The 11695-nt window shown below is 39.2% G+C and overlaps 1 non-coding gene across 1 annotated transcript; it reads left to right on the top strand.

The window, feature by feature from the left end:
- The first annotated feature begins 11058 nt into the window (after window positions 1–11058).
- Window positions 11059–11166, top strand: LOC130964093 (small nucleolar RNA R71). Its single transcript, XR_009080202.1, has one exon. It is a non-coding gene; the product is annotated as a small nucleolar RNA R71 (small nucleolar RNA).
- The last annotated feature ends 529 nt before the right edge of the window (window positions 11167–11695 follow it).

Raw genomic sequence — 11695 nt, forward strand, 5'->3', positions numbered from 1 at the left:
CTTTACCAGAACATCCTCTACAAGTTCATAAGCTTGTTTTCTTGAATTGTCTGCCATCTCTAGTGAGATTCTTGCAGCTTGCACCTCAAAGATCCCTAGCTTCTCCATTACAGAGAGAGGCATGAGGTTTATGCTTGACCCTAGGTCACACAGAGCCTTCTCAAAAGTCATGGTGCCTATGGTACAAGGTATTGAAAGCTTCCCAGGGTCCTGTCTCTTTTGAGGTAATCTCTGCCTAGTCAAGTCATCCAGTTCTTTGGTGAGCAAAAGGGGGTTCATCCTCCCAAGTCTCATTACCAAATAACTTGTCATTTAGCTTCATGATTTCTCCAAGGTACTTAGCAACTTGCTCTTCAGTGACATCTTCGTCCTCTTCAGACGAAGAATACTCATCAGAGCTCATGAATGGCAGAAGTAATTTCAATGGAATCTCTATGGTCTCAGTGTGAGCCTCAGATTCCCATGGTTCCTCATTAGGGAACTCATTGGAGGCCAGTGGACGTCCATTGAGGTCTTCCTCATTGGCGATTGATGAGCGGATATTTTATACGCTTTTTGGCATTGTTTTTAGGTAGTTTTTAGTAAGTTCAAGCTACTTTTAGGGATATTTTCATTAGTTTTTATGTTAAATTCACATTTCTGGACTTTACTATGAGTTTGTGTGTTTTTCTGTGATTTCAGGTAATTTCTGGCTGAAATTGAGGGACTTGAGCAAAACTCTGAAAAAGGCTGACAAAAGGACTGCTGATGCTGTTGGAATCTGACCTCCCTGCAATCGAAATGGATTTTCTGGAGCTACAGAACTCCAAATGGCGCGCTCTCAACGGCGTTGGAAAGTAGACATCCAGGACTTTCCAGCAATATATAATAGTCCATACTTTATTCGGAAATTGACGACGTAACTTGGCGTTGAACGCCAAGTACATGCTGCTGTCTGGAGTTAAACGCCAGAAAAACGTCATGATCCGGAGTTGAACGCCCAAAACACGTCATAACTCGGAGTTCAACTCCAAAAGAAGCCTCAACTCGTGGATAGATCAAACTCAGCCCAAGCATACACCAAGTGGGCCCCGGAAGTGGATTTATACATCAATTACTTACTCATGTAAACCCTAGTAGCTAGTCTAGTATATATAGGACCTCTTACTATTGTATTAGACATCTTTGGTCCCAGTTTTGTTTTATTCTTCATCCTAAGAGGCTATTGATCATGTTTTGGGGGCTGGCCATTCGGCCATGCCTGAACCTTTTACTTATGTATTTTCAACGGTGGAGTTTCTGCACACCATAGATTAAGGGTGTGGAGCTCTGCTGTACCTCAAGTTTCAATACAATTACTATTACTTTTTATTCAAATCTCTCTTATTCTTATTCCAAGATATTCATTCGCACCCAAGAACATGATGAATGTGATGATTATGTGACGCTCATCATCATTCTCACCTATGAACGCGAGTGATTGACAACCACTTCCATTCTACTTGCAACCGAGCTTGAATGTGTATCTCTTAGATTCCCCAATAGAATCTTTGTGGTATAAGCTAGATAGATGGCGGCATTCATGAGGATCCGGAAAGTCTCACCTTGTCTGTGGTATTCCGAGTAGGATCCTGGGAATCCGGAAAGTCTAACCTTGTCTGTGGTATTCCGAGTAGGATTCCGGTAATGAATGACTGTGACGTGCTTCAGACTCGCAAGTGCTGGGCGTTAGTGACAGACGCAAAAGAATCATGGGATTCTATTCCAGCAGGAGCGGGAACCAACCAGTGATTAGCCGTGCTGTGACAGAGCGCGTGAGCGTAGTTTTCACTGCGAGGATGGGATGTAGCCTTCGGCCAGTGTGATGCCTCCAGACGATTAGCCATGCGAGTGACAGCGCAGAGGACCATTTTCCAGAGAGGATACAAAGTAGCCATCATCGAATGGTGAACCCCTATACACAGCTTGCCATGGAAAGGAGTAAGAAGGATTGAATTGAAGCATTAGGAAAGTAGGCGTTCTTGAGCCATACAGTATCTCCATTCGCTTATCTGAAATTCCCACCAATGAATCTGCATAAGTATCCCTTTTATTATTTCTTTTTATTATTAATTTTCGAAACCATAAACCAATTTAATCTGCCTAACTGAGATTTACAAGGTGACCATAGCTTGCTTCATACCAACAATCTCTGTGGGATCGACCCTTACTCGCGTAAGGTTTATTACTTGGACGACCCAGTACACTTGCTGGTTAGTTGAACGGAGTTGTGTCCACTCGTGCCAATTTCAAATTCCATAAAAGTACAAGGAGTACAACTTAAAGAATATGGATCACAATTTCGTCCACCATGTTTTTGGCGCCGTTGCCGGGGATTGTTCGAGTATGGACAACTGACGGTTCATCTTGCTGCTCAGATTAGGTAATTTTCTTTTCAAAAAGTTTTCAAAAATCTTTCAAAAATATTTTTTTATTATTTTCATTTTTTCCAAACTCTATTTTCGAAAAAATTAATAAAAATCCAAAAAAATTAGAAAATCATAAAAATCAAAAATATTTTGTGTTTCTTGTTTGAGTCTTGAGTCAATTTTTAAGTTTGGTGTCAATTGCATGCTTTAAAAATCTTTTCTTGCATTTTTCGAAAATCCCATGCATTCATAGTGTTCTTCATGATCTTCAAGTTGTTCTTGATAAGTCCCCTTGTTTGATCTTGATGATTTCTTGTTTTGTGTTGTTTGTTGTTTTTCATATGCATTTTTGTTTGTTAGAGTCCATGCATTAAAGATTTCTAAGTTTGGTGTCTTGCATGTTTTCTTTGCATCAAAATTTTTTTTTAAAAATATGTTCTTGATGTTCATCATGATCTTCAAAGTGTTCTTGGTGTTCATCTTGACATTCATAGTGTTCTTGCATGCATCTTGTGTTTTGATCCAAAATTTTTATGTTTTGGATCATGTTTGTGTTTTTCTCTCTCCTCATTAAAAATTCAAAAATAAAAAAAATATCTTTTCCTTATTTCCCTCCAAATTTTCGAAATTTTGGGTTGACTTGGTCAAAAAATTTTTAAAATGAGTTGTTTCTTACAAGTCAAGTCAAAATTTCAATTTTAAAAATCTTATCTTTTCAAAATCTTTTTCAAAAATCATATCTTTTTCATTTTTTTATTATTTTCGAAAATTTTAAAAAATTATTTTTCAAAAATCTTTTTCTTATCTTTTATATCTAATTTTCGAAAATTAGCTAACAATTAATGTGATTGGTTCAAAAATTTGAAGTTTGTTACTTTCTTGTTAAGAAAGGTTCAATCTTTAAGTTCTAGAATCTTATCTTGTAGTTTCCTGTTAGTTAAGTTTTTTTTTTAAAAAAAATTTTATTAATTTAATCTTTTTCAAAATATCTTTTTCTTAAAAATATTATCTTTTTATCTTATCTTTTTCAAAAATATTATCTTTTTCAAAATTTGATTTCAAAATATCTCATCTAACTTCTTAACTTCTTATCTTTTTCAAATTTGATTTCAAATCTTTTTCAATCAACTAACTAACTTTTTGTTTGTCTCTTATCTTTTTCAAAACCACCTAACTACTTTTCCCTCTTCAATTTTCGAAAATATCTCTCTCTCTTTTCAAAAATTCTTTTTAATTAACTAAATGTTTCAAATTTTAATTTTAGTTTTAATTTTATCTTTAATTTTCAAAAATTACTAACCCCTTTTTCAAAATTAATTTCGAAATCTCCCTTCTCTTTTCTTCTTCTATTTAATTATTTAATTACTAACACTTCTCTTCACCTCTCTCCATCTAAAAATTCGAATTCTTCTTCATTCTTCTACCCCCTTTTTTTTCTACTAACATAAAGGAATCTCTATACTTTGACATAGAGGATTCCTCTTTCTTTTCTTGTTTTCTTCTCTTTCATATGAGCAGGAACAGGGATAAAGGCACTCTTGTTGAAATTGATCCAGAACCTGAAAGGACTTTGAAGAGAAAATTAAGAGAAGCTAAATTACAACAATCCAGAAACAACCTTTCAGAAATTTTCGAACAAGAGAAGGAGATGGCAGCCGAAAATAATAATAATGCAAGGAGAATGCTTGGTGACTTCACAAAGCCAACGTCCAAGTTTGATGGAAGAAGCATCTCCATTCCTGCCATTGGAGCCAACAACTTTGAGCTGAAACCTCAGCTAGTTGCCTTAATGCAACAAAATTGCAAGTTTTATGGACTTCCATCTGAAGATCCTTATCAGTTTTTAATTGAGTTCTTGCAGATCTGTGAGACTGTAAAGACGAATGGAGTTGATCCTGAAGTCTACAGACTCATGCTTTTCCCTTTTGCTGTAAGAGACAGAGCTAGAATATGGTTGGATTCACAACCCAAGGATAGCCTGGACTCATGGGATAAGCTGGTCACTGCCTTCTTGGATAAATTCTTTCCTCCTCAAAAGCTGAGCAAGCTGAGAGTGGATGTTCAAACCTTCAAACAAAAAGATGGTGAATCCCTCTATGAAGCTTGGGAAAGATACAAGCAGCTGACCAAAAGATGTCCATCTGACATGTTTTCAGAATGGACCATTTTAGATATATTCTATTATGGTCTCTCTGAATTTTCGAAAATGTCATTGGACCATTCTGCAGGTGGGTCTATTCACCTGAAGAAAACGCCTGAAGAGGCTCAAGAGCTCATTGACATGGTTGCAAATAACCAATTCATGTACACTTCTGAGAGGAATTCCGTGAATAATGGGATACCTCAGAAGAAAGGAGTTCTTGAAATTGATACTCTGAATGCCATATTGGCTCAGAACAAAGTGTTGACTCAACAAGTCAACATGATCTCTCAAAATCTGAATGGATGGCAACATGCATCCAACAGTACTAGAGAGGCAGCTTCTGAAGAAGCTTATGATCCTGAGAACCCTGCCATGGCAGAGGTTAATTACATGGGTGAATCTTATGGAAACACTTATAACCCATCATGGAGAAATCATCCAAATTTCTCATGGAAGGATCAACAAAAGCCTCAACAAGGCTTTAACAATGGTGGACATAATAGGCTGGGCAATAGCAAGCCATATCCATCATCTTCTCAGCAACAGACAGAGAATTCTGAACAAAACACTTCTAATTTAGCCAATGTAGTCTCTGATCTGTCAAAGGCCACTTTCAGTTTCATGAGTGAAACAAGATCCTCCATTAGAAATCTGGAGGCACAAGTGGGCCAGCTGAGTAAGAAAGTCATTGAAACTCCTCCCAGTACTCTCCCAAGCAATACAGAAGAGAATCCAAAAGGAGAGTGCAAAGCCATTGACATAGTCAATATGGCCGAATGCACAAGAGAGGAGGAGGACGAAAATCCTAGTGAGGAAGACCTCCTGGGACGTCCCTCAAGCAAGAAGGAGTTTCCTATTAAGGATCCAAAGGAATCTGAGGCTCATATAGAGACCATAGAGATTCCATTAAATCTCCTTCTGCCATTCATGAGCTCTGAAGACATTCTTCCTCTGAAGAGGATGAAGATGTAACTGGAGAGCAAGTTGCTCAATACTTAGGAGCTATCATGAAGCTGAATGCCAAGTTGTTTGGTAATGAGACTTGGGAAAGTGAACCTCCTTTGCTCATTAGTGAACTGGATACCTGGATTCAGCAAATTCTACCTCAAAAGAAACAAGATCATGGCAAGTTCTTAATACCTTGTACCATAGGCACCATGATCTTTGAAAAAGCTCTGTGTGATCTGGGGTCAGGGATAAATCTTATGCCACTCTCTGTAATGGAGAAGCTGAGGATCATTGAGGTACAACCTGCCTTGTTCTCATTACAACTGGCAGACAAGTCATTGAGACAAGCCTATGGAATCGTAGAGGACGTGTTAGTAAAGGTTGAAGGCCTTTACATCCCTGCTGATTTCATAATCTTAGACACTAGGAAGGAAGAGGATGATTGCATCATCCTTGGAAGACCTTTCCTAGCCACAGCAGGAGCTGTGATAGATGTCAACAGAGGTGAATTAGTCCTTCAATTGAATGGGGACTACCTTGTGTTTAAGGCACATGGCCATCCCTCTGTGACAAAAGAGAGTAAGCATGAAGAGCTTCTCTCAGTTCAGAGTCAAGAAGAGCCCCCACAGTCAAACTCTAAGTTTGGTGTTGGGAGGCCACAACCAAACTCTAAGTTTGGTGTTAAAACCCCATATCCAAACTCTAAGTTTGGTGTTGGCAACTATACAACATTGACCTGATCACCATGTGGCTCCATGAGAGCCACTGTCAAGCTATTGACATTAAAGAAACGCTTGTTGGGAGGCACCCAATTTTATTTATCTAATTCTTATTTTTATTTTTATTATTGTTATTTTGTGTTTTAGTAGGTACATGATCATGAGGAGTCACGAAAAAAACAAAAAAATTAAAAACAGAATCAAAAACAGCAGAAGAAAAAAATTTACACCCTGGAGGACGCACAGGCTGGCGTTCAACGCCAGTAAGATGCATCTAGCTGGCGTTCAACGCCAGAACAGAGCATCATTCTGGCGCTGAACGCCAGAAACAAGCAACATTCTGGCGCTGAACGCCAGGAATGTGCCCAGAGAGGAAAAACTGGTGCTGAACGCCAGTAACAAGCATGAAACTGGCGTTCAACGCCAAAAACATGCTTTACATGGGCGTTGAACGCCCAGAATGTGCACCAATGGGCGTTTAAATGCCAAAATAGTGTGCAAGGGCATTTTACATGCCTATTTGGTGCAGGGATAGAATTTCTTGACACCTCAAGATCTGTGGACCTCACAGGATCCCTACCTACCTCGCCCTCTCTCTTTCCATTCATGGTCATCCCTTCTGTTTTTCATTCACCACCTACATCTATCCACTCTTCCCCATACACCCCACCTACCTTTACAATTCAACTTCTCTTTCCCACCCAATCCCACCCATATAGCCGAATCCATCTCCCCTCACTCACCTCCATTTTCTTCTTCTTCTTCTTCCTCTCTTCTTTCTTCTCTTGCTCAAGGGCGAGCAATATTTTAAGTTTGGTGTGGTAAAAGCATAGCTTTTTTACTTTTCCATTACCATTAATGGCACCTAAGGCCAGAAAAACCTCAAAGGGAAAACAAAAGCTTCCACCTCTGAGCCTTGGGAGATGGAAAGACTCATATAAAGCCATCATAGCTCAGTGGTAGAACATGTGGCTGCAAATCAAGAGATCCCTGAGATACCTCAGGGGATAAGTTGTCCTCCACACAAACATTGGAAGCAACTAAGGGTAGAAACACCAAAATTACTAGGAATCATTCAACAGAAGCAAGGAAGAAACATAGAGGAACTCAAAGAGCACCATTGGACCTTCAAGAAGGCACCACCCTCACTTAGGTGGATTCATTCCTTGTTCTTATTTCTTTCTGCTTTTCGGTTTTTATGCTGTGTTTATCTATATTTTGTGTCTTTAGTTCATGATCATTAGTACGTAACCATGCCTTAAAGCTATGAATAAAATCCATTAATCCTCCACCTCTCTTAAATGAAAAATGTTTTAATTCAAAAGAACAAGAAGTACATGAATTTCGAATTTATCCTTGAATTTAATTTAATTATATTGATGTGGTGACAATACTTTTGTTTTCTGAATGAATGCTTGAACAGTGCATATGTCTTTTGATCTTGTTGTTTATGAATGTTAAAATTGTTGGCTCTTGAAAGAATGATGAACAAAGAGAAATGTTATTGATGATCTGAAAAATCATGAAAATGATTCTTGAAGCAAGAAAAGCAGTGAACAAGAAGAAGCTTGCGAAAAAAACAAAAAAAAAAGAGAAAATGGCGAAAAAAATAATAGAAAGAAAAAGAAAAAGCAAGCAGAAAAAGCCAATAGCCCTTAAAACCAAAAGGCAAGGGTAAAAAGGATCCAAGGCTTTGAGCATCAATGGATAGGAGGGCCCAAGGAAATTAAATCCAGGCCTAAGCGGCTAAATCAAGCTGTCCCTAATCATGTGCTTGTGTCATGAAGGTCCAAGTGAAAAGCTTGAGACTGAGTGGTTAAAGTCGTGATCCAAAGCAAAAGAGTTTGCTTAAGAGCTCTGGACACCACTAACTGGGGACTCTAGCAAAGTTGAGTCACAATCTGAAAAGGTTCACCCAGTTATGTGTCTGTGGCATTTATGTATCCGGTGGTAATACTGGAAAACAAAGTGCTTAGGGCCACAGCCAAGACTCATAAGTAGCTATGTTCAAGAATCAACATGCTTAACTAGGAGAATCAATAACACTATCCGAAATTCTAAGTTCCTAGAGAAGCCAATCATTCTAAACTTCAAAGGAAAAAGTGAGATGCCAAAACTGTTCAGAAGCAAAAAGCTACAAGTCCCGCTCATCTAATTATAATTAATATTCATTGATATTCTGGAATTTATAGTATATTCTCTTCTTTTTATCCTAATTGATTTTCAGTTGCTTGGGGACAAGCAACAATTTAAGTTTGGTGTTGTGATGAGCGGATATTTTATACGCTTTTTGGCATTATTTTTAGGTAGTTTTTAGTAAGTTCAAGCTACTTTTAGGGATGTTTTCATTAGTTTTTATGTTAAATTCACATTTCTGGACTCTACTATGAGTTTGTGTGTTTTTCTGTGATTTCAGGTAATTTCTGGCTGAAATTGAGGGACTTGAGCAAAACTCTGAAAAAGGCTGACAAAAGGACTGCTGATGCTGTTGGAATCTGACCTCCCAACACTCGAAATGGATTTTCTGGAGCTACAGAACTCCAAATGGCGCGCTCTCAACGGCGTTGGAAATTAGACATCCAGGGCTTTCCAGAAATATATAATAGTCCATACTTTATTCGGAAATTGACGACGTAACTTGGTGTTGAACGCCAAGTACATGCTGCTGTTTGGAGTTAAACGCCAGAAAAACATCATGATCCGGAGTTGAACGCCCAAAACACGTCATAACTCGGAGTTCAACTCCAAAAGGAGCCTCAGCTCGTGGATAGATCAAACTCAGCCCAAGCATACACCAAGTGGGCCCCGGAAGTGGATTTATACATCAATTACTTACTCATGTAAACCCTAGTAGCTAGTCTAGTATATATAGGACCTCTTACTATTGTATTAGACATCTTTGGTCTCAGTTTTGTTTTATTCTTCATCCTAAGAGGCTATTGATCACGTTTTGGGGGCTGGCCATTCGGCCATGCCTGAACCTTTTACTTATGTATTTTCAACGGTGGAGTTTCTGCACACCATAGATTAAGGGTGTGGAGCTCTGCTGTACCTCAAGTTTCAATACAATTACTATTACTTTTTATTCAAATCTCTCTTATTCTTATTCCAAGATATTCATTCGCACCCAATAACATGATGAATGTGATGATTATGTGACGCTCATCATCATTCTCACCTATGAACGCGAGTGATTGACAACCACTTCCGTTCTACTTGCAACCGAGCTTGAATGTGTATCTCTTAGATTCCCCAACAGAATCTTTGTGGTATAAGCTAGATAGATGGCAGCATTCATGAGGATCCGGAAAGTCTCACCTTGTCTGTGGTATTCCGAGTAGGATCCTGGGAATCCAGAAAGTCTAACCTTGTCTGTGGTATTCCGAGTAGGATTCGGGTAATGAATGACTGTGACGTGCTTCAGACTCGCAAGTGCTGGGCGTTAGTGACAGATGCAAAAGAATCAAGGGATTCTATTCCAGCAGGAGCGGGAACCAACCAGTGATTAGCCGTGCTGTGACAAAGTGCGTGAGCGTAGTTTTCACTGCGAGGATGGGATGTAGCCTTCGGCCAGTGTGATGCCTCCAGACGATTAGCCATGCGAGTGACAGCGCAGAGGACCATTTTTCAGAGAGGATACAAAGTAGCCATCGTCGAACGGTGAACCCCTATACATAGCTTGCCATGGAAAGGAGTAAGAAGGATTGAATTGAAGCAATAGGAAAGTAGGCGTTCTTGAGCCATACAGTATCTCCATTCGCTTATCTGAAATTCACACCAATGAATCTGCATAAGTATCCCTTTTATTATTTCTTTTTATTATTAATTTTCAAAACCATAAACCAATTTAATCTGCCTAACTGAGATTTACAAGGTGACCATAGCTTGCTTCATACCAACAATCTCTGTGGGATCGACCCTTACTCGCGTAAGGTTTATTACTTGGACGACCCAATACACTTGCTGGTTAGTTGAACGAAGTTGTGTCCACTCGTGCCAATTTCAAATTCCATAAAAGTACAAGGAGTACAACTTAAAGAATATGGATCACAATTTCGTCCACCAGCGATCACTGCCTCTTCCTCCTCTCCAAATTTGGCCATGTTGATGGCCTTACACTCTCCCTTTGGATTTTCTTTTGTATTGCTTAGAAGAGTACTAGGAGGGAGTCCAGTGACTTTCTTACTCAGCTGACCCACTTGTGCCTCCAAGTTTCTAATGGAGGACCTTGTTTCAGTCATGAAATTTTGAGTGATTTTGATTAGATCAGAGACCATGGTTGCTAAGTCAGAGTGGCTCTGCTTAGAATTCTCTATCTGTTGCTGAGAAGATGATGGAAAAGGCTTGCCATTGCTAAACCTGTTTCTTCCACCATTATTGTTGTTGAAACCTTGTTGAGGTCTCTGTTGATCCTTCCATGAAAGATTTGGATGATTTTCCATGAAGGATTATAGGTGTTTCCATAGGGTTCTCCCATGTAATTCACCTCTTCCATTGATGAGTTCTTAGGATCATAAGCTTCTTCTTCAGATGAAGCGTCCTTAGTACTGCCTGGTGCAGCTTGTATTCCAGACAGACTTTGAGAAATCATATTGACTTGCTGAGTCAATATTTTGTTCTGAGCCAATATGGCATTCAGAGTATCAATCTCAAGAACTCCTTTCTTCTGATTTGTCCCATTGTTCACAGGATTCCTTTCAGAAGTGTTCATGAATTGGTTATTTGCAACCATTTCAATGAGTTCTTGAGCTTCTGCAGGCGTCTTCTTCAAAAGAAGAGATCCTCCAGCAGAGCTGTCCAATGACATCTTGGACAGTTCAGACAGACCATCATAGAAGATACCTATGATGCTCCATTCAGAAAGCATGTCAGAAGGACACTTTCTGATCAATTGTTTGTATCTTTCCCAAGCTTCATAGAGGGATTCACCTTCCTTCTGTCTGAAGGTTTGGACTTCCACTCTAAGCTTACTCAATTTTTGAGGTGGAAAGAACTTTGCCAAGAAGGCATTGACTAGCTTTTCCCAATAGTTCAGGCTTTCTTTAGGTTGTGAGTCCAACCATATCCTAGCTCTGTCTCTTACAGCAAAAGGGAATAGCATAAGTCTATAGACCTCAGGGTCAACCCCATTGGTCTTGACAGTGTCACATATTTGCAAGAATTCAGCTAAAAACTGATGAGGATCTTCCAATGAAAGTCCATGGAACTTGCAATTCTGTTGCATTAAAGAAACTAATTGAGGCTTAAGCTCAAAGTTGTTTGCTCCAATGGCAGGGATAGAGATGCTTCTCCCATAGAAGTCGGGAGTAGGTACAGTAAAGTCACCCAGCACCTTCCTTGCATTGTTGGCATTGTTGTTGTTTTCGGCTGCCATGTCTTCTTCTTATTTGAAGATTTTTGTTAGGTTTTCTACAGAGAGTAGTGTCTTAGCTTTCGCTTCAAGGTCCTTTCAGGTTCAGGGTCAGCCTCAACAAGAATGCTTTTGTCTTTGCTCCTGC

This window comes from Arachis stenosperma, chromosome 2 (assembly GCF_014773155.1).
Source record: "Arachis stenosperma cultivar V10309 chromosome 2, arast.V10309.gnm1.PFL2, whole genome shotgun sequence".
Lineage (NCBI taxonomy): Eukaryota > Viridiplantae > Streptophyta > Magnoliopsida > Fabales > Fabaceae > Arachis > Arachis stenosperma.